Source organism: Agelaius tricolor, unplaced genomic scaffold (genome assembly GCF_023055355.1).
Source record: "Agelaius tricolor isolate 1412-34295 unplaced genomic scaffold, bAgeTri1.0.p SCAF_34, whole genome shotgun sequence".
NCBI classification, from domain to species: Eukaryota; Metazoa; Chordata; class Aves; order Passeriformes; family Icteridae; genus Agelaius; species Agelaius tricolor.
Window position 1 is genome coordinate 2,522,644 of NW_027269294.1, and position 24,197 is coordinate 2,546,840.

General features: G+C 41.2%; 1 protein-coding gene across 5 annotated transcripts in view; it reads right to left on the reverse strand.

Annotated features, from left to right (window-relative positions):
• INPP4B (inositol polyphosphate-4-phosphatase type II B) overlaps positions 1-16,539 on the reverse strand; it is a 289,404-nt gene extending 272,865 nt beyond the window's left edge. For all 5 annotated transcript variants that reach the window (XM_071452338.1, XM_071452337.1, XM_071452336.1 and 2 more), the window contains exon 1: positions 16,148-16,539. The gene's annotated coding sequence lies outside the window, so the exon portion shown is untranslated. The remainder of the gene's footprint in view (positions 1-16,147) is intronic.
• Between the last annotated feature and the right edge of the window lie 7,658 nt (positions 16,540-24,197).

The following is a 24,197-nucleotide window of genomic DNA, read 5'->3' on the forward strand; positions in this document are numbered from 1 at the left end:
ATAAGTAGATGAATGTATGCAAATAAACAATTCCCTACAATCTGAAGGGACTTGGTGCTATGTCTAGAGAGTGGCAGGGTCTTCTTTCTTAAGCTAAAACTTAAGCAAAGCATTCAAAACCAAATTTCTCCAGCCTCCTGGAGTACTGATTACCTAAGTCCAGCTGCTTCAGTACCTGTGTTGTTATTTTCTCCAGCCATGTTTACTTGATGACAACACCTAATCTGCCCCACTGAGTCTGACTACAGACTAGACACAGCTTACTATAGACTGGTGTCATCCTGTTGGCAAAAAAATAAATCATTCCTCAGAGAGCTTTTTTCAAGGAGGCTCTGTATTCCTACAAACCTTGGTAAATAAAACAGGCCTGGAAATCACAGAGAGATGGATGTTAGTGCTGGGACCCTGCAAATGCTTTCCTTTCAATGACTGCTCACTCCATCAAAGACTGCACAGCTTCACTTTTGCTTCTCTTACACTCTAATTCTCTGCCACAAACATTCTGGTTAACTAGGAAAAGAAAGAAAACACCCAAATCCTATCTGAGCCTTGGCGTTGAATCAGCCAATGCATGGTGTATGTGCAGAGTAAACATTTCAGACATATCAGAAAGGGCAATGATTTACTGAATGAATTGTGAAACAGGGAGCTCTCCTTACTCACAAGATTTTCATCTCAGAGGGACAAAATTATGGTGCTGGATGTTGAGCCTTGGAAGACTCAGACTCTTGGATACAGATTAGAGGCCTGACAGCTTGTTCATTTTCCTAAGGAGCTCTGTGGTGGTTTTACAGTTGCACAGACATTAGTGTGTCTGAGTACCCATGCCTCCCAGAAGGAAAGTAATTCTCCACTCCCAGGATGAAAATGGTACTCTAAGTGGTATGTTCTCTCACTTTGATGAAGAAAGCCATTTCTGTACAGGTTGTCCTGACTGGAATGATATGAAGAATGGAGTAGGTAACTAACACTCCTCTGGTAAAGAGACAGTCAGCAGCAGTAATTCATTTTCCTGCTCCTTACACTCCACTGCTGCTACCAACAAAAATCAAGCTGAACTGAATGGATGAAGGTGCAGAAAGCAACAACTGATCAACTTCATGAAATTTCCTTCAGAAAAAGAAAAAATCTCATATCAATGTATTATAGATAGAGGACACAAAAAAACACTGTGAGGAACCAGCCAAATTTAATTTTAAAATATCATCCTGAAGAAAAAGTGGATGTTTAATTCTGAGAATATTTTCTAGCTGAATTAACATTCTGAATAGAGTATTAATGTTGAGCTGAGTGACAATTTCACATACATTTGAAAAAGATATTTAAAGCTACAATGGTGAGTTAAGTATTTTGTCCACTGCTGGAGCAAAATCTGAGGAGTGAATTGGGTAGTCCATTATTTATTCTCAGCAGTAAGGAGATCAAAAACACACAACACAAGCAGTCCAAGAGTTCTCTTGGAGCTCATCACTGTGCCAAGATAGAAAAGGCTTCTGGGTACCTACAGCTCCTCACATGGCAGGCATCCCTCAAGATGATTTTAGGAAATGCTTTTGTTCATTTGTTTTGCTTTCATTCATAAGTCTTCAGGTTAAGTGAAAGGCTAAGTACAGATTCAAGCATTACTTAAATATATGTCAAAACTTCGAAATGCTACCATACCAAAATACTTCCATCAAATCCCTTATCCATAGGAAAGGAAATACAAGGAGGCCTAGCTTGAGGTCAAATTTCACAGTTATTAAATGCATACAGCTCCCACTGACAGCTGCAGTCTCTGCCATTTTAACACATTTATCACATGGACGCTGAGAAAACAATTCATATATTTGTCTTTAAATTTCCATTTTAAACTGAAGAAGAAAGCAAAATAAAAGTGATTAAGGAAACACAACACTAAGTTCTGACCCCTAGATGATTGGCTAGAAATGTCTAATTTGCCTTTTTTTATGTCATCAGAGGACTCAATCCCATAGTACCAATTCTGGCCCCTTCCTTGGCTGGGCTGGCTGAGTTGTGCTTCCAGGGGTGAAGAACACCAGCCCAGCAGTGACTGCTGGCAGATGGACACAGATTCCAGCTCAGCACTGCTCAGCACGCTGGGAGCAAGGTGACTTCTGTTGTTGATACTAAATTAGGTGTTTCAGTGAGAGCATTCAGCAAACTTCATTGGATGACAAGTCATCCAGTAGAATAAACACTTGTCCTGTACCAGCTGATTACAGAATACTCATCATTCTTCCCTTTCATGTGGTGGAACTCAATACCACCTTGCAGGCTATGCATGCTCTTCTGCCTGTCTTTTTCTGTCTCACTTCTTAATTAAGATTATTTATTCCTGTGTTAGACTGAAAAATTACAGACACATGGAAAGGAGAGACTGGATTTATTTTTTTTCTACTATGACTTGCACAAGATTTTTGATAGCCATGCAACTAACTTGTAGGCTACCTAAAATAAATTGCATAGAACTTGTTAACAGAAAAGCCTCAAAAACTGAGGAAGAAATCCATGCAGACAGCAAAATGAACAAGAGACTGTCACTTCACCTCCAGTGACAACCCTTCTAATCCTTAGGAAATATTCCCATCCTAATCCCTCATACCTACCTCCCACTTCAGTTATACCTTGCTGTCATTACAGGAACTACCTAGTCTTCTTCCCACAAAATTCATTACCAGCATTTCAAACATTAGCATTCTCTAGCAAAACCATTCTGTCCCAAATCCTTCCCAGTTTCTCAGCACCTTAGAATGTTTGAGGCAGACATGACCTAAAATACTCTTACACCGTTTAATCTATCCCACTATTAAAAAACCAAACAAACAAAAAACCAAACCCAAAGAAACCCAAACACTAACAACCTTATTTCAGCCAGAAACGCCATATTTTTAGTTGTAAAGAAAGTAATTAAAGCTCCTGCTACACTCAGTATGAAGAATAACACTGCATTTTAGATTAAAGCAGAAAAGTACCACTACAAAAAAGAAGAGGAAGAAATATTTCAGTATATGGCAATACATAGTCCTAACCAGGTCATTAAGTAATTGTTAATGATAGGGTAGTACAACTAAGCTGAAGAATAGCAAACTGGGCTGGTGAGGAGCTACCAGCACACAAAAGTGCCTCTGCACTCAGGGACAGATGCACAGGGGAACCAGAAGAAATCCTGCCAAAAATTTTTAAAGGAAGAATTCAAATTCAAACCATAACTCAAAGCAAGACTTTTAATAAAATCAGCATTATGTTCTGGTTTTAATAATAATGCAGATTTAATACTTTTCAGCATTAATCTTAACTGAGGTTAATTTCTTGGTCTGATCTGAACCTTCTGTTCCAGGGAAGTCACCAACTCTGACCAGTGAACTCCCTGCAGAGTGAATTCAAAGCACACATCCAAGGGGACAGCTCTTCCACTACATCCTACTTCAATGAAGGAAAAATAGAGCCGCAAAACACCAAGTTCCAGCTCAGAGCAGCACCGAAGTAAGAACTGTGCCCGTGCAGAGCTTAACGTAGCGCTGACACAGATGACAACTTTCAAGCTCTGTTTTTCCAGATTAAGGTAATTTCAAGATCTACAAATACGAATGTTAATCTAAATTCCTTCCAACTCAGTGTTTATTCAGTTCCAATGTGATCTAACTTCTGGTAGTCGCATACAAAGGAAGATTTTATGCCTTATCCTTTAAGCAGAGTGATTAAGAAGCACCAAAACTTGAAAGAAATGATGAGAGATATCTTACCTATTTCATCTGCAAAAATGACTGTAAGCTATTTCTTGTGACATCAAATTAAATATTAATATTCCTTAATGTTACTCCTAATATTAAGAATCCTTGCATGTTAAATATTAAATCCACAACTAAAAGTAAGGTTGGAAAATTACTTGCAAAATCTGTTAGAGAATTATGCCCTATAATGATATGACTTTGAAGTTAAATTCGGTTTCTATTACCAGGAATCACTGTCCCACTGAGCTAGAAGGGATACACATACTCTGACTCAAAAATATTTCCCTCTTTGACATTTCCAAATGTGTCAGGGAGGCACAAGGTAGCTCAACTGGACACAACAGGAAAAGTGTTCATTCTTTATAAGCACAGCCGCAGAAACTTCTATAAGAATCCTTATTTCTCCCTTTTGATTTCCACACGTTTTCCCCCTTGCTGCCCTTTTGGCACAATTTTATATGTGTCTATTGAACATGACCTTACATGTGACAGGTCACCAACAGAGAACAAGAACCAGAAACATGACCTATTATAGAGCAATCCCATTAACATACCATTAACTCCCATGGCCACACTCTTCTCACCACGACCTTACCAGCCATCTCCCTTTCAGTATCCCACTTCCCATGGGCTCAGGTTGATGCCTCCAGTATCTATCACTAAGCCTAAACCACTATTCATCCCAGCTGGTTGCATTCCCACACCACATTCTGTAACAACTTAGCATACCAAGTAGAAATAAAAATGTTCTTGAAAACCGAAGGTTGAAGGTATTATATAGATTCATTCTGAGTTTTTAGGTTGATGTTGACTTTAAAGTTTTAGATTTGGCAGCTAAAGGTCCCACAGAGTCTCAAGCCCACCCAAACACCCATCTTTACTTGAGCCATTAAGTGCTTCCCTGGGCAATCCAGCCCAAAGGTTTCTACCTCCCTATGCTTCCTATGTAAGGAGATGTTAAACTGGTAATGCTGTAGCCACAATGGTTCAGAGCTACAGACGAGGCAAGGCTCACAGGCCAGGACAGCCCCACACTACCAGAGGCTGCACAGCCTGATCAAACAGACTCGGCTTCATTGCACATGATGGTCACAGAAGCACAGTGAGGTTTGGGGTAGAAGTGACCTCAAAGGCCACCTCTTTCCAACCTGCCTGCCATGGGCAGACCTTGCTTTAGACCTGGTGGCTCCAAGTCCCATGCAATCTGGCCTTGAAAACTTCCAGGGATGAGGCATCCACAGATGTTCTGAGCAACCTATTCCAGCATCTCACCACCCTCACAGTAACGATTTTTTTCCTATTAACCAATCTACACTTGCCCACTTTCAGTCTTAATTAATTACCCCTTGTCCCACCACTCCATGCCCCAAGGGTCCCACTCCAGCTCTCTTGCAGCACCTTTAGGCTGCTCTAGAGGTCTCCTTGGAAGCCTTCTCTTCTCAAGGCTAAACAACCCCACCTTTCTCAGTCTGTCTTCATAGGAGACGTGCTCCAGCCCTCTGATCATCTTGGTGGCCTCCTCAGAACCTGTTCCAACAGGTCCACACCCTTCTTTTCCCGAGACCCCAGAGCCAATGCAGCACTGTGGGCAGAGTCTCCCCAGAGCAGATGGGCAGAACCCCTTGCCTTGACCTGCTGCCCACAGGGCTCTGGATGCAGCCAGGGCATGGCTTCCTCTGCACCCTTCTCTCTGCCCTAAGGATATTCCAATAAATGTAAAAAAAAAAACCATAATTCCTGCTATAGACCTCAGCTTTCCCCTTACTTAGAAGTGAAAAATTAAATATTTCATGATGAAAAAACAGGATCAGAAAATTGGCATAAAATATATTTTAAACCCACACGTTTTGGAACTCATGCTGTTTGTACATTTTTAAAGCAAAGCCAGATAAAGTTTAGAAAGTTGCTAAAATGTTGAATTTATAAAGAAAATGTTAGTATCTGTAAAAAAACTAACGGGCTTTCAATATTTTTCTTTGGTAAAGGGGTTAACTAAATTACAATTTTAGGTTTGTCCTTTTTTTTGGTCATTGTTTTTAATTAAGTTGGTCCCTTGGATGGAGCAGCCAGAGTTGTTTACCCACAATGGCTGTGAAATTCCCTGTGCTTGATGGTATAATTATCTCCTCATTGCCTGGTAATTCTTTTAAGCTTTTTTTTCTTCTTTTTTTTTTCAATGTGGCACAGCAGACAAGAAGAATCATCTGTCTCTCTCAGTCCCATCTTATGAACTTAGTTACTGCCTCTTCCTTCACATATGATGACTTTTAAGCTGATGGATTAAGGCAGTTCCTATTTTCAAGACAGTATGAATTTTGTTTATTTATTCAGGTACCTGAGCCACTGCAGTCCATGACCTGTACAAACACCTGCTGCCCACAGACATTACAGGATCTGAATTGTGTTTATTTGCTCGGTTGCATCACCTGTCAGATGCAGAAAATGGCACTGAGAAGAGCGTGGCAAGTTGCATGCACCTCCCACCTCAGCGCTGTCTGATTCTTTCAGTGGTCTGGCTGTGATGAGAACTAGGTCTGAAAGCTATGAATAGCCTTCACTGGGCTAGAATGGGAGCAACACTATTTGACAGAAATAGAACAGGCTAGAAGGTAGCCATCCATGAAGAAAAAGGAGAACCCGGCAAGTTGGCTGTACTATGACAGAGACTTGACAAGTTTTTGATACTAACACTTCTCATTAAGTTCCAAAAAAACAACTATATGCACCTTTCATAAAAAAAAACAAAACCCAGACTGCTCAACAGTATGTAAGAATAGAATTTACTGTATTCAAAAGAGGCAGCCAGCTTATATCCTCATAGACAGAGACATTCTCTAAACACAAACAGGAACAAAACCAACTTTCAGCTAAGATGTAAAGTAGGCAAGCACACCAAGACTTATGTTCATTGTTAAAGATGCAGGAAAGCTGCAGCCCTGAGACTGCTTATGGCACACTCCTTTTCCCAGCTGGTGGGCAAATGTCTCTTAGCCCTGATGTTTTCATGGCCTCCCAGAGGGGCCCTGCTCTGCAGACAGCAGCTCTCCTCCAGTTCCCCACTGCCATTCAACAGAGGCAGATCTCACCTTGCCTGTTAAAGGATTCCAAATTCCAGTCTGACACTCTAGCCCAATAAGTGTTCCCAAGATGAATCCTACACTTCCTACCAACATAGCAGCATACTTGGGTTTCTCTTACCTTCCATGCATTTTCAGAGTCAACATATGAGAGGTTAAATTATTGCTAAGTTTTAAAATTTCATTGTTAAGTCAAAATTGTATTTATTTTTAGGGAAAAAAACCCCAAAAGCCAAGATCTTCTAAAGTGCTTCCTTGAGCTGCAGCAAACCAACAGCACTGCAAATTGGGTCAGAATCTGCTCCCATCACTTATGGGAGGTGAGAGATGTGTGGCATTGCTGACTACACAACAAAGGCTCTTTTGAATTATTTACTACAGCAGAACTAACAAATCATCTGGGTGTAAAGCTGCAGCACTCTTCCAAACACAGAAATTAAAAACTAGGGTCAAAACTGACAGCCTGGTATTGTCTTTTAAAATTGCTTAAAAATAGATCTTTTTGCACTTTATAGTTCAATTTCCAAGAAAGTATTTCTACCTTAACCTTCAAACTTGAGTGAGACACATTGCTCTTCCAGAACACAAAAATAGATTCTCAAAGCTGATGTTTTTCCGAACTTATGAAGCATCTGCCAAGAAAAATTCCCACAGAGATGGGCTAGATCTTCATCAGTATTTTATTTAAAATAGGCAAAATATTTTATGTTTATGTTTTAAGTGTTTTGGCCCTCCCCCGTACCCCCCATCTGGAACAGTGGATGAGGATAAAGGTAGCTCTTCTTTTTCTAAAAGGGTGATAAAAAAAAGCCCCCGAAAACAAAGAGAAGCCATAAACATCAGATCTCTGCTTCAGGTAAAATTCAAAAGCACGCAATTATTTTAACATACCAAAATTGATTGTTAAGGTAATTTCAGAGCACTGAAAATGAGCAATCATCATTTTTGTTTTGAAAAAGAGTACAGTTTTTCTATATTTTACTCTTGATATAAATCTTAATAAATATTCATAGATAACTCCAGGACACCTCGTTAACATGCTGTTCAACAAGTAGACCAAGTGCTCAATTATCTGTTTAAAATGATTGCTATAAATGTATCTTCTCAGAGTAACATGGAAACAATTGTAGCATGTTTTTTAGTGAAATATTAGATTCATTTAAATATAGTAGCCAATAAGTGCTACCACCTGGAAGAAGACTCCAAGGTTGGGTTCTAGTTAACAAAACAAGTGGAAAATTTCAGATGGGTTGACTTCCTTTTTTTCCCCACTGCTCAGGTAAGAATTTACTTGTTCCCAGAACCTCTGGAGACGGTTTGCTTGGCTTAGACTAGGGTTCACCACTTGGCTTCCCAGATCAGCACCAGTAATCCCTTCAGCTTTCACCCATGGGTTATAAAGCACAGCCCAAACTGGACCAAAGGATTTAGTTTTCCTTATAATCACGGTTGGCAGTGACATCTTGGACAGATCAGACAGTTTATTTCTGTCTTCATAGGAAAGGTGCATAGCAGACCTGTATTTTTATACAGGTCTAAAAATAAGCTACCACTTAGTGTTGCTTCAGTGTCTCTATTTCTTTCACCCTGTGACTCAGTCAGTGACTTTCCACAACCTGCTTTAGTCAGAGATCTGCTCTGTCAGGTTCCCACAAATCTTTAGATCAAGCTTGAACTACAAATTGTAGGACAACTCCTATTAACATTAATATTGCCATCCACAATCCTTTTTTGATAAACTGGAGCCTAGCATGCTTTTACTTTTGTGCAAGATGACCACAGTTTGCCATTCAATCGAGACCAGTCAAAACAAACACAAACAGCCAGGAATGCTGAACCAAAACAATCCAAGCTGAGACACCACATCTCAATTTACAGTTGCAGTTCAAGCAACAACCAAGACTCAGAGCTGCCAAGGAGAATTTACGCCAGGTTTCCTTTGCTGAAACTATGAATGATAAAAGTTAAGGCCAAACATAGAGGGTCACTACTTATGGTGCCCCTCCAGGATCCTTACATACATTCAGTGAGTCTGAAGCACAGGTTTACTATCTACATTTTCTGCTAGTAAACCTTTCACATGATTTTCAAAATATTGATATGACAGATATCAATAGTACTGAACGTTTTCTTCTGTGAAAAGCTTAATACTATGAACAAAAAGCAAGGAGGGGAAAGTGTTTCCTCACTAAATACTCCCACTGCTTCATAGTATTTTTGTGTCTGCTGCTTCAAAGAAGTCATTATCAAAAGTTGCGATTTTATAAAATGTTCATTCTTCAAACATATTCAGCATATCCTGAATTTAACCTTATATAAGTACAGTCTTCTTCATTTACCATCAGATTAATTACTGATCAATTTTGGTGCAAGGTACTAAATATATTCCCAGGCATATTTTGACAGTCTAAATTCATTTAATAACCTCAGCATGTGGACAGCTTGGCTTTTTGCAGTATACAGCTCCAAAGAAGCTATTGTGACCAGGCTTTCTATTTTGCTCAGAGAGAAAAATCCAATTTATAAAAATAAAAAGCTTTCATGGTGTTACATCAAACTGCTTTCTCATTTCACATAACAAAGCAGGTCAGGAACTCTGCACATAACCTTTAAAGGCTGAGTCCTCAGATTTCCTCACTAAAACATAAAAAGCAAGAGGGATCAATCTCTAGGCTATCACATCTTGATGGCACAGAAACTGATTTAAAGGTTTCTGTAAATGTTATTTTACGTATATATGTTATATTTATGCATACATATATACATATATATCAGTTCACACATACACACATTCTCTAAGTGAAAGACAGTAAACTCTCACAGTACATGCAATTTGACATCAGATTATGTACAATTCCAATATTTTTGTTAGAAAAATAATATATGCATACCAGATCATCCTAGATAAATTATAAATGGCTATAATACAGCTATAAAAGGTTTAAAGGAAGTCTCACCCATCCTTGTTTCATCAGATGACAGCTTCTGTCCTACAGCTAAAAATATACATCTCACCTAACATTTTCAACTGTGTATGGTTTTCCTAACCAATAACTAACTACAAACACAAGCCAGCTAACCACAAGAAAAGGGTAGACTGAATTTTCAGTATACCAGCTACCTTACAGTGAGTAGGTGTCCAAACATATTCCCTGACTCAAACAAGGTAAAGTCAAGAAAAATTAGGACCATGAAAAGTAAGTGATCACATATCTAAGAGGAGACTATGCAGTAAAAATAGTCTTATCTACAAAATGAGCTGTAAATGTGGCAGCTTCTACTGGCTTCATCAAGAATTCCAAATGTTTTTATGCTTCTTCATATTTTACACTGCCACCTAGTGTAGGCTGTACTGATACATTCCAAGCTTCCAACTATTGCCACCTGTGGTATCCAGAACGAAAAAAAACTTCCATAAAAACAGCAGTCATCACTTTTGTTTGTCTTAGCTGGAAATTCTCAGTTCCTAGTAGAAAACATCAATGCTAGGCAGCTGAACTTAAAGTAATCTGACATTGACAGCAGGAAAGCAAAACAAAAATTCCTAGAGTTAAAAGCATGTCATTCCTAATTATTGCAACAATTATCAAATAGGAATCATTTGGGAAAATGTTGAATGTAGATTCACTGAGTGAAAATTAATGCAAGTTAGCATCTGTGCTTGTACCGAAACTACAGAACAAATGGAACAATATTTCTCAATTACAGGTCAGAACATGAACTTGAATGTTTACTTGGTTTTTTCACCAGGTGTTTCTTCCTCATTTACATCCTCTGTCTTTATTGCAAGGTTCAGTGTCTGCATGACCATCTGATGATCCTTGTCACAGCACTCCTGTGGAAAGAGCTGCTGTGCAGGACTTTGGTAAAGCAGACTTTGGTAAAGCAGAGGATCTGGCTTTACCATCCACTTCCCACACAGAGGCAACATTGCAGAATTCTCATTTCCAACTAACCCAGAGAGGTTACATCCCACGGCCATCCTACAAAAGCCACCACGTCCTGTGTCAGGACAGGCAGTAATACAGAAATTTCAGATACAAGCAGAGCTCCATAGCTGCCTTTTGAAGGGGGAAAAATAATATGCACCCCACACTCTTACTTGGCTAAAGCAAAAAGGCACTTCTGACACTACAACTTATCGATTATTAATTTGAAAAATCAATTATCATCAATTGAAAATACTATATTTTAAAACATTTGAAAAGATATTTTAAAAATATGTTTTATATTTATGCTATATTTTTTAAACTATAAAAATAGCAGACTAAGGCTATTGTGAACATCAAATGCAGTATCTCCTGCTCTGTGTACCAAACTCTGTTCTCATTTACAGAACATGGAATAACCCACTAAAGATATTATTCCAAAATAACATTTCTACAGGAGACAAAGTTATTTCATCTTCGAAAACTCATTTTACTGACAGCTCTTTTCTTTAGCCACTTACACAAACACAGAGCAAACATAACCACATAACCTGTTACTGCTGCTACAGAAACACTGTACAACACCAGAGCTGATGCATTCCGCTTAGCACTCCATCTGCACAAATGCACAAGCCACATTTCACACCTAGATTTTACACTCATCTGCATGTTTCTGAGCCATGTTCATAACAGAAATATGCACCCTAGGTTTAGTACATCTCACTAGCATTGCTGTAAGACACTACGATCACACTTGGTAACTCAACAAACAATACACAAACTTGCTGGAACATGAACAGCTGTCAAAACACAATAAAAGCTTATTCCCCCTAAGACTTTCTTCCTCTTAATTGCCCTTTACATATCCAACTCTTACAGTCACATTAAAAAACAGGGTCTTCATAGTGCTTCATGCTAAGAGATTTCACTGTATTTGCCAAAACAGTGGTTCTGCAGCAAGAAACTCCAATTGGCAGGAGTACAGATAACAAAATGAAAGAAATGGATACAAAGGAAAGTGGTTTAGTTATTTATCTATGTTAAGTTTAGGAGAAAGTTCCCCCCCAGACTGACTTTACTGCCATACTCAGGATAAATTTTCACTGGGTGAAATTTCATAGAAACAGAATACAAAACAGAAAACAAAACAAGACATCCATCAAAAAAGCCTTGATAGATTTGATTTTTAATGCCATGGCACCCAGTAACAGAGCACAAACTCAGCCTGCCAAAGTGACCTTGATAAACAGCATCACACTTAACATTTTGACATGGTACTATGTCAAGTAAGCACCTTCAGCTTGAGTTTTCTTACGTATTTTTATTAAATAGAGCCTGGTTCAACATGAAAAACCATCTAAAGGAACCTGTGGGGCAAATTTCCTGACAAATAGGAAGACACTTAGTTTGCCAGACTGAGACAAAAAGGGTGTTAACATCCAAATCAAATTTTAAGCCTCCTGTGCAGAGACAGAGCTGGAACAAGTGTAAAAAGGACACTCCAGCCCAGCCTCTTGGGATTCTGAATGGTGGCAAGTTCTTTAGACCTTGGATCTATAACACTTGAGAAGCAGAAATAATTCTACATTTCTTAAAGGTCACACCAACTATACTGACATCAAACAATTCAAAACCCATTACTGAAACAGCTAAGCAAACTTTTATCATTGTAAATTTGAAAACCCTCCAGAATAAGCAGATACAGTTTGTTCTATTCACTCCCTCTCAAGACAAATGAATAATCATAGCATGTACAGCATAAGATGTTCACTTCACTTTTCACTATGTTATTTCAGTATACCTTGCCAAAAAGGTACACAAGACTTGGAAGACAGACAAGGTATCCTGTCTCCTAACAGCAATTTTCAGAGTAGAATGGATTGCTTAAATCTGATTGGCTCTTGGAGATTCAGTCCATACATAGTTAATTTGTGATGACAAAAAAATGGGGAAAATTCTTCCCCAAAAAGACCTGCTACTGACCTGGCCAAATCAACTGGATCTCCCTTTGTAGATGATGGAGAAAATGGACTAGAGAATTCTACATCAGTAGCTCATACTTATTTTTCCTCTCCTGGCAAGCAGTAAAAGCACAGCTCTCCAAACAGCAGGAAACTGAAATCCACAAACCTCGAGCCCTCTTTAGAATTGTCAACATGGATTTCGCATGAAGACAAGCAAGTCTTTTTAATGAAAACCCTGTATCACTGTGAGGACATCTGGGAGCTGAAGTCCAGCACCACACTAAAACCTTGTGCAATCCAGCTCGCCTTTCACAGTTTGCCTCAGGTTTTCTGCAACACATCAGCTATCCAAGACAGGAGAGCCTGAGGAGCTAAGCAAGAATTAGGCATTCCCTTAAAAAAAAAAAAAAAACAACCACAACAACTTAACAGAGTGAAATCAGCTGTGACTGCTGCTGGATAAAGAGATGGAGAACTCAGGACAAATTTGTAGTGAGACTGCCAGGTTTGCAGGTGAAATCAGCAAGCTTGGGGAGGGCCCCTAAACCCAGGGTAAGTAGTAGATAAAATCCAAGGCCTGACGAGGCCAGGACTGCTAACTCATCCCAAATAACATTTCAGCCTTCCATCCAGCTCATGTTTTGACAATCAAAGTGAGATTTACAAGTAAATTAAAAAATCCAGAGGAAGGTATTTCACAGAATTTGGATTATATCAGCCCAGATTACTTCAAAGAAAGAATATTTTCTCAAAAGTGCAAAAAATAACATTCACCATTCATCAATAATAACAGTAAAATATTAGTGTAATACAAGGTATTTAATAAGCCAAGCAAAACTGGCCCTTCCTAAAAATTTCCCATCAGTCAGAGCATTTGACATACAGGAAGAGTTATGAAAATATAAGTTAGGGAGAGACATGCAGCTAACTGTGTTAGCTACACAGTGTTTAAGCCATTTCTCCAAGTGTTTGAGCATGCAGCCTCATCACAAGTTTTGAAGAAACTTCAGTGTTGGGAGTAACTGTCCTCCTTCTGATTTCTCTCAGTAAATGATCTTACCTCCTCATGTAAACCTGTTACATAAATTCAAAAAGTATTGCTTCCATATTTCTCTGCAGAAGTCATATACTAAAATATATATTCATAGCAAGCTTAATAATTCAGCATACCTATCAATCCCACTACTTGGCCTCCAAAATGCACAGAGAATTTAGGCCTATTCAAACCATTACTTGACCTGCAGGCTCTCTCACAGCCTCCACTCATGACAGGCAGCCAGCAGTACTGGCCTCTGCAGGCTGACTTCAATGCTCCAGGCAGGTCTTCCACTCCTGTGGCTTTTTGGGGGTGTTGGGTTGGGTTTTTTTCCTTCTTACAGTACAGTAGACTTCCAGGCACTAAGCAGAGTATTAATCTTGCATTTTTGGTTCACAAAACCTTCACCTAATGTGAAATCTTTCAGTCAGATCAGAAGATAAGGAGACTATAGATGATAAAGGAGGATATGTAAGAGGCATTTGGATACACCTGCTCAAACAGATATACCTTAGGCTGAGGAAGACAGAATTCTTTGATCAAAAAAAACTAAGGCAGCCTCAGGGATAAGTCTCTGCAGAGAAAGAGAAATCCAAGCAAAAGAAGGATCAGCTGCACTCACAAGGTTTGGGGAGCCAGTGGTGAACAGGAACTTGAAGCTTCAGTTAGTCCAAGAAAGCCAGTAAAAGAAAAGATGTATTTTCAGGAAAGATTTAATCTTATCTTGAGTGCTGTAGAAACTGTCAGAAAGCAGAAGGGGGGAAAAAAAAGGCAAAAATAGGGCTCTGAAGTAGTAACACTGCCACATGCTGCCACTAATGCCATCAGGGCTGTAAAAATCTCACAGGACTAATTACTGCTCATATTAACCTTGTGACTTGTATCCTAATTTTGGTGGAATTATCAATTTGTGTGAAGTAAACAGCATTCAGTCCTGCACGGATAGATACAGTTACTTACATAAACCCCGTTCAATATACAGGTTCATAGAACAAAAAATCTGAGATACTGCAGGGCTTTAAAGCCAGCTCAAATGTAATCAAGTAAAATAAAAACAATATTGAAAATAAGCAAGTGACTAGAAAACTGCCTTTTTAAAGACTGCTATCGCATTTGCAAATACTTATCCAAAGAGAAGTTTCATTAGTAACTAATTATTTACATACTTTTTCTCTGATACAGAACAAGAAAGAGACATTCTCCCCATTATTCTTGCTATGTAGGCATCATTTACATACAGAGAGTGCCGGTAAGCCAATAAAAACTAAAAATATTCTCATCTTTGAGATTGAAAGTCAGATTTAAATGGCATACGTACGGCCTGATTTTAGTCTACCTATTTAACACATCATTAATGAGTAAATAAACAAGTAAATTTCTTCTGGCAAAGAAGATAAATGAAAACATAATTAGGCATCAGATGAAAACACAGCTCCACAAAGACTTGATCCTATTATTTCTATTTTGGATAAGGTTCCGGGTTAGTTTTGGGGACCAAGATGGGACTCCCAAGCTCTGCCATCCACGCTTCAAATTCTCTGTGTCATTTCAGAAAAAGAAAACAGAGCTCTACTCGACTGTAGATCAGAAATTGAACATCATCCCCCACCCCCACCTTTTCTGGCTGATACAATTTCAAGTTACAACTCTGCTCAATTTCATTCTCTGTGATACCTTTCTTGTGGTTTCCATTACATCTCGGCAGACGCTGCTCCTTGCAAATGGGGATCCTACAGCCCAATCACTCCATCAAATTAACCCTTAGCGTCACCCACAGAAGCCGCTACCCTCACCCGCATATCCCCAACTTTCGAACGCGACACAAAACCTTTGCAGACGAGATCCTCCCGAGCCCCGACACCGCCTCAGAAGGGCCCCATCAGATCGCAGCTGCACGGGGGGGCCGGCGCCGCGGCCAAGGCGCCATCCAAGCTCCCAGCGGGCAACGCCGCCGCCGCCGTCGGGACAAACGAGGGGAGATCCCCGGCACGTCCTAGCTAGAGGCTGCCCTGGCGGTTCGGGTCTCTCCTCGCTCCCGGTGATGCCCGGAGGACGGGGGAGTGGGGTGGGCCGGGCAGGGCTCTCTGGGGCAGCTGGGGCCACCTTCCCTTCCCTCAGCGCCGGCCCTGAGGGGGCAGGAGAGCGGCAGCCGCCCTGGGCGCACTCCAGCCCGGATCAGCCCTCACGCAGCGGCTCCCGGCAAACGCGCCTCCTTCCGCCGCCACGGCTGCGCGCCCGGTGGGCTGTGACCTTAAGAAACTTGGTAAGGGAATAAAAGGGAGGGACTTTGCCGGATCCGATTCTCGGCTTCTAATCGCTCCTGACGCGCCGGTGCCCGAGGGGAAAACAAGGAAACACAACCCCGGCTAGCAGCAAGAGCCCCCGCGCCCCTCGCAAGCGGCGGTACCTGTCCGGCAGCGGGGCGGCCAGCGCGGCACTTTGCCTCTGTGGGTGCGGGAGGCACTGGGTGGCGGGCGAGCGGCTATTTATAGTCCGGAGCCTCCAACAGCGCGGCGGACGGCGAGAGGAAATGAGGAGCTGCGCGCCTGGGCAGCCGGAGCCGAGCCCGCCCGCCGCTCCGCTCTCCGCCCTGCTCCCCGCCGTGAGGGAGAGGTGCGGCTGCCTCCGGGCACGGGCGCTCCGGCCCCCAGCGCCACCTTCGGGAGTGCCCTCCTCACCGCAAGCCGGCGGCGGCCCCGCAGGTAGCGAGGCGAGCCGCCAGCCTCCGCTCCGGGAGCCCTGCGGCCAGCAGGCAGCGCGGCGCGGCTCGGCTCAGCCGCGCAGAGGTGACCCGCTGCTGCTGCTGTGCTGCTGCTGCTGCTGGAGGAGGCGAGAGCGACGCTGGGGTGTGGGAGGGAGACGCCGGCGCTTGCCATTCACCTCCTGCCGCCCAGAGGGAGCCCGGCCGCCGCGGCCGCCTCTGCCGATGGCCGGGGGCTGGGAGGCGGCGGCGGGAGCTCGCCCGGCCCGAGGGGACGGGCGGAGCGGGCGAGGGGCGCTCCCGAGGAGGCCGGCGCCAGCTCGACCCGGGATGGGGAGCTCCGCATCGGCACCTCCCGGGGCACTGCGGCTCAGGGGAAGGCAGCAGGAGTGGTGGGAAACGCCGCTCCCTTCCCTGTCCCGGAGCTGGAAACCCCATCTCCCTAGAAGGAAAGCAAGCGGTTTCTCGGAGCCGCCGGGCGATCTGCCTCCCAGCTTCAAAACTTCGCGGGGTGGGCGATAAGGGATGCCTGGTTGTGTCAGGGAGGAAGGTGGGAGCGCTACACCTCGCCTCCGGCCGGTGCTGCCGCTCCAGAAAACACTAGTGGCATCCACACACCCGGCCTTGGATTCACGGCATCTGAAAACTCCGTTTGTCTATATGGCAACAGAGGAATTAAGACAAATAACTTGTAACTTTTCTCACTTGGTAATAATCTTTTTTTAATCCATTTTTTTTCTACTTCTTTTGTAGTTAGATACATTCTGGTATTTGAAGCGTCAATCAATCCTTTTGAGACTACTTCTGCATTATTGCAGGACACCGTCTGGGATTTGAGCAGCATAACTCACTCCTACACCATCATTCTCCAAGCAACTGAAGTTATACAGATTAGATAGCTACATTAGCCTACTCCCTATCATTTGTTTCAGGGTTAGATTTACTGTTTCCTGTATTGTAATAACTGCAGTCATCTACAAAGTACCAGCACAAAGCCTTACAGTGACCCATGCAAAGCAAGACTGATTCAGCTTCAAGAGCTTGAAGTCATTACAGAGATACAGAGATATAAAGCTGGGGGCAGAGACACAGAGATGGGAACTAAACAAACAGCATTATAAGCTACACAAAATTAAAAGGAAAATCCTGAGAAGGCACAAGAGATACTTGACCTTATCCAAACACCTAAACAAAGTAATACAGAAAAAAATCTAACTTGATGGAACTACCCACTCACATAATGCATACTCATGCATAAATGTTTGCAGAATAAGGATCATATTGAACAAATCCTTGTAATGAAGCTAAACTACCTTTTCAATTCAGAGATTAGTCTTCAAACATCTCTCATGAACAATATTAGGCTTCTCACAACAGCAGCTTCATCACAATCTTCCTTGTTAAACTTTTAATGTTCCATAGTGTAACACATGGCAGGAAAGATCCTGCTGTCATAGAAATTGGAAGCAGTAGACTCAGGCTGCCACCAATGACAATCCAGAGGGTGAACAGGGAACTTGAACAACTTGGCTATGTGCAATTCAATTGCATAGGTTGTTCCTTTCTCTGTGCTCCCTTAAGAGCCAAATACTATGGGAGTTTAGTCTGTGGTTGCTTTTCAAATGAAAGCAATGCCCAACTCCTATGTAAGTTCAGAATGGAGTATTGAGTCTGTAAAAGAGGTGTTCTGTTAGATTTGGCGGGAAATGCAATGACAGCCCCTGCTTTCTTCTTTCAGTAATAAACTTGATTTTGTATAGCACTGAACAGTTGTCAAAAGAGCAGTTATCAAAAAATATTGTCTTGAATAACACTTTTTCTTGGGGCAAGACTTTGTTGTATAACCAGTCATACTGCAGACCACAGGAAAGAAAAAGGCTAATTTTGAGATTAGTCTTATGTTAAGACTCAAGATGTTACTGGAAAACGGGTGTTCAGAAATCTGCCCCAAGTCAGAATGGAAAAAAAATACATTAGATAATCAGAGTTTCATCCAGCTCCAAAATGTTTTATAATGGATATATAGTCTAAAGCTCTCTTTTGTCATATAGTCAAAACTTTCAGAGCTTGAAAATACACTTAAACATTAAAAATGGTATCTAATGCTCAAAAATACTACCCTCAAAATTATTTTCAATGTGTTGCTATGCTCCCTACCTCTGAAAATCACATTTCCTAAAGTGCCTAGATATGGATTTAGGGTGTCTAACTGCATCCACTCAGGCTTGAAAATTTTAGCCTACCTCTACCTGTGCTTCATAATAAATGTATCAAAAAGCTGCAGACAAGCTATAAAAGTATTCTCAAAAAAGCAACACAGACCTCAGCCATTAGAAAACAGGACACCAATCTAAGAAAGTACTTGACTGCATAAATCAGCTCATTCTGGTAAGTGGAAAGTAACATCTGAAGCCCAGCTTTTAACAGATATCTGTAGTAGGCAGAGAAAAATTAATATGAACCACCTCCATATTATGGCAGATATTATTGATATCTTTCCACTGTTCCCAATATTTTCCAAATCAATGTGCTTAATGCTCTGAAGTCGCCCTGTCTTCTATCTCCCCTACTCCTACATGTGACATCCTATATTGCACCTTATAAATATGAAATTGTTATCAGGAGTCTCTAACTTAGTGGAAAAGGGTAAGGAGAAGAAAAGAAGAAATTAAATCATGACAGACTTAAGACTTCCTGAGGGGACAGTGAGTGGAGCTATCGGAGAACATCCCTGCTCTGCTATGCAGATCCAATCTAACCAGATGTAATCTGGCTAGCAAGGTTTGCTATACCCAGGCCAAGGCCTGGGATCAAAGACAAGAATAAATCACTGAAGAACTTCAGGGTGAAGAAAAGAAGCAGGCCTATCAGCAGGTAGAGTAGAACTTCTCTACTGGAGAAGCTCTAACTAGCAATCAACCTCTCTCAGTGCACAGGGGGAAATAACAAGGTTGAGAGGAATTTACTAAATCTTCAAGGAAAGGCAAAAGTCTCAGTAAGAAGAAATGCAAATATTTATTGTTGTAGGTCTTTGGGCAGAGTACATTTTGATGGATAGAAAGGGTTTGTTTTCAAGAAGCTCTCTTTGTGTTATCTTCAATTGGCATTCAGTCTAACAGTTTACCAAGGGAAAGGACTGAATGTACACCAAATGCAATTGGGGCTGTCATGCTAACCTTGTTAGGAAGCAGGGCTGTGTCAGGCAGAGAAGTTAAATTTAGGCTCAGAATCAGAGGGACTGAAGAGGATCTAAAGCATACTGTATTCCCAAGCAATGAAATATCTTTGAAGGCAGAGTTAGGGTAGAAATGGAAGGCTGCTCACTCTCTGGACAGTTGATATGAATAACTGCATGGGATAATTGCATTGCTTTTTCATACTACCCACAGTACAGCAAATATTGTTGAATTTTCACCAGCTTTTTAACTGCAAAAAACTAGGGAATCAAAAATTAAATCCTAATGAAAGCATAAACCTTTCTTCCATCAGTGCAGGATCACTTCCACCCCTTAACATCATCTCTTGCTGGAACCAACAACCCTGCCTGAAACCAAAGGATGCTTCTGATACTGAAAATAAACCTAAAGCACTAAATGAAAATCAGCGAAAACCACATCCTAGCAGAACTGAAGTTGACTGGTAGGGCTTCCTGCAAAACAGTGTCACTCTAGATTACTGCACAAAACTGAAATGCTTGCACTGTCAGGCTCTCAACAGAATTGGTGACCGTAAACTTCAGTTTAGCTCTCTGTGCCTCACACCTTACTTATGCTGAGGGTGGACATGTGCCAAAAAGCTACCTTGATAACCTAAATACTGCAATTTATACCAAACATACGTACTGCAATGCAGCTACAGAATCACTGCAGAAGAAGCAAGAAGACGACCTAGGTTCTGCAGGGGAAATGCAAACCATGACTTACTGAACAAATCAAAGCCTCAGCTTTGCAGGTGATTCTGTACCAGTGGCTCCACTGAGGCCTCTGCAGGCCAGCGTCAACATCAAACCACTTGGAAGATCAACACCCACCAGAGGAAGAGCTGTGTAACTAGTAACACCGAGGTGAAAATGAAACTGAGAAAAACACCTTACTACCAAATACAGAAGAAAGCACTGTCAAAGGAAAACACTTACTCAGTTGTCTGAAATTATCACATACTTTTCATCAAAATACCTGGAGGAAAGCCAATACAGAACTGCTGGAGAAAGCACTGCAGAGAGAGTATCACACTGGGCACTAAATAAAAGAGTTGGTGTAGGGCAAATACTAAAAAATCCCAAACCAAAATGATGTCTTATGCTGCCTAGATTGTACCTCCTGCAGAAAGGTAGATGAATTTGCTTCCTTTACCTTTTGGCAATATTTACCATGTTGGTTGTACAAGTAGGGAACGATTGAAACACAGTAACCCTAATGTTTTTCTGTGCATTGGATAAAACATGCAACTATTTATCATCCATCTAAACAATAACTTCACTTCTTGCCCCACTGCCAGGAAAAAGGCAGTCACACAAATCCCAAAGCTCTATTGCACTATTATTGTTCTTTTCTTCAATAGCATTTTCTCTCAGTTTCAACATTCGTTGCCATGCAAAGTTTTGCGTAAAACTAAGGGACAAGAAGCAAAGTTCCTAAGGACAGAAAATACGATTATATCACTAATATGAACTTGGAAATGTCACATTCATATGACACAAAATGCTAAACAGCATAAGCCTTCTCTATTGTTTGAACCATTAAATGGAGAGACTTTATTGCAGTAGCCTCCACACGCGACATCATCTCTTAGAGCTTGTATAACCACTGGGTCGTGTTCTCTGGCCACTTGGACAATAGTGCAGCTGTGTGCCTAGGCCAGATCTGGATCAGATTTGCCAGGCAAGACAGACACGCGCAGATCTTGTAATAAATACTGTGGGGCTGCTGCTTAAAAAAAACCCTTCCAAAACAAAAATAAAAACCAACCAACCAACCCTGAGGTGGAGTTTTAATTTCATTTTCTGCTCCCTTTGCACTAGTATAAATGACTAGATAGCATGCAAGATTTAAGAGAGTCAAGAAAAATGGTTAAATTATTGGACCAGTTCCACTAGTACAAACTCTGTAGACCTCAGGGGTCTTTTACTGACCTATGCTTAGGGCAGAAGCCGTAGTTTTTATTAGGTCTGCCAGTACTGGACACCATTTTTCAGCCCCAATGCCCTGTTACTTGATGTTGGACACTTAACCTCTGCCAAAAAATCACACTGTTTGATTTTATCTCACAAGGCAAAAACACTTCAATATCTTTGGGCAATACTTGTTTGGGACAAAAGGCAAAAGGGCAAGCCAGCTGATAGTTTACTGTCCAAAATAATAAAGTCATCAGACAGGCTGAAGTGGATGCTATACATGGTTCCCTTCTTGCTGACAAGATTTCCCCAGCACTTTTTTCACATTTTCTATGTAGGCTCAATTTCAAGGAAGGGTTGTACATTGCCAGAACAGACCTGTTTTAAAGTATTTTGTTGCTCTCCACCACAGAAAAAAAAAAACCACCAAAAAAAAAAAAACAAAAAAACCAAAACCCAAAACCAAAAAAACAAACAAAAAAAAAACAAAAAAAAAAAACCACAAAAAAACCAAACCAAACAAACCCAAAACAAAACAAACAAATAACCAAAAAAGCCCAAAACCCAAAACTCCCCCCCAAAAATCTAATAAAACAAAAACACCTGTCAAGAACATTCCTTTAAAAAAAAAAACTCCTGCCCTCAAATCCCCAAATCCCACCCCATTCCTATAGCTTTGAATGCAATTTCATGGCACTTTTTATTCCCCTACAACCACCCCCTTAAATTATAGTTCAGACTTCTACTGTCATTCTCAGAAGTTAGAACTGTAACTATTACCTACCTACAAAAAAAAACAGTATTATTGATCTTGTCCCTTTATAATACTGCCAAAAATTCAAGAAAATCTGGCCTTGTGCTAAACTTAATCCCACATTCCCTTTGCCTCAGCATTCAGAGACAAAGCAGCCCTCTGGGACAGCAGAGCCTACAAAAACAGGTGTCCCTGCCAATGGCCAGCTGTTCCCAATTCTGTCGTTTTTCAAAGGGACAATTTTTCAGAAAGTAGCCAAGTTCACATTTGCATTGCTCTCCACTGGTGTAATTATTTAGATCATGTTATATTGAAACAAATTTCTCTCAAACCGTGACAGCTTTTTTTTTTCTTAATTCACATGGAGAAAATTAAAAGATTTGATGCAATAGAATATCAAGCCCTTAGAGCTGTCCAGTGCTTTTGTTGAAGTAGTTCACACAGTAATTCACACTCTCCTCTGAAACAGATTTTGGCTTCAATTGTGGCACCTGGTTGAAGACAAGCAACATCTAAAAACCTGAAATTGCACAAATGCCTGCCAGGTTGAAGTAGCAAGATGATAGGATACCTTTTCATTGGTAGCTTGATGAAATCATTATGAGAACTCCATTCCTATTTAATATATATCTGCCTTTACAGCTGCATAAGTACCCTTTTATGTATACCCTGTGAATTCACAGCAGGAGGAGTCCAAGAAGATCCCAAACTTGTCTGACGAAAAGTAAACACTTGAAAACTAAAGAACATAATTTAAGCTGAAGCTTTAACAGATATTCTCTTCCATATAAATACAAAAATAACCTTTGGAAGTTACATTCTTTTCTGTTTACAGGCTATTCCCTCTTGCCCTGAACAGGGTCCAGGTATAGGAGAGGTGCAGTTGACAACTGAGGGAACACTTGTTCCTCAGCAAGTCTATTACTCTGCAGAGCAGCATTTTTTGCCTTCAACTTGGATCCTGACAAATTTTTCAGGGCATAGTTCATGTAAAAATATCCTGGAATATTAAGTTTCACAGTTCCTAGGTGGATTCCTGACATGGGTGCTAACAAAAACCTTAAAGCTGGGGGCAAACCTGGTGCCCTGTGCCATGACTCTCCAAACCTCTCACGCCCATGTAGAGCAACCACTGGGGAACTCCCTCAGAGAAACGAACATACAGCTTCTAGCAGGTGTTTTTCCTCTCACTCTATGTCATCCATACATCAAGAGGATGGCACAACACAAGCAGATGAACCATGTCAAACATTGGCTGTAGAAACCAAGGACTCATGAGGCAATACTCAAGTCAGCAAGCAAGCACATTTGAGTAGCAGGTAGAGGGATGTTGCAGGTATTGCAGGATGCTGCATAGAGGGATGTTGCAGGTACTGCAGGATGCTGCACCCCAAGGGACAGCAAGGGGCTGGCTCACTGCTCCCTGTGGTACCAGGAGCAGCAGAAGCAGAGAGCTCTGCCTGCCTGCCACAGAGGTAAGATACCAGCACTCAGCTAATTAGCAGCATCTAACCTCTCCAAGGGAAAAACCCCTCTTGGCTCTTGCTGAGCTTCTACCAGGTTTCTGCTGTCACACTTGTCTTCTAATTTGAAAAAGAAAACTACGGTTCTGACACGCCTTGTTTGAAAATTGCTAGCCCCTGTTCTAATCAGACAAAACTTTAAATCACAGCCACCTTGATTTCAGAAAAGTTTAGCTAGTAGGATAACTTTCTACCACCATTTGGTATTGCCTTATTAATGTAACTGTAATGTACAGCCCTACCTTGGACAATGATTCTCCTTCTGTTTCCTACACATTGGCAGACCACATGCAGACTCTCATCCCTGATCATTTTATACTGGCCACAGCAGGACTTTAAAGAGGATATATTTTACTACACAGATGA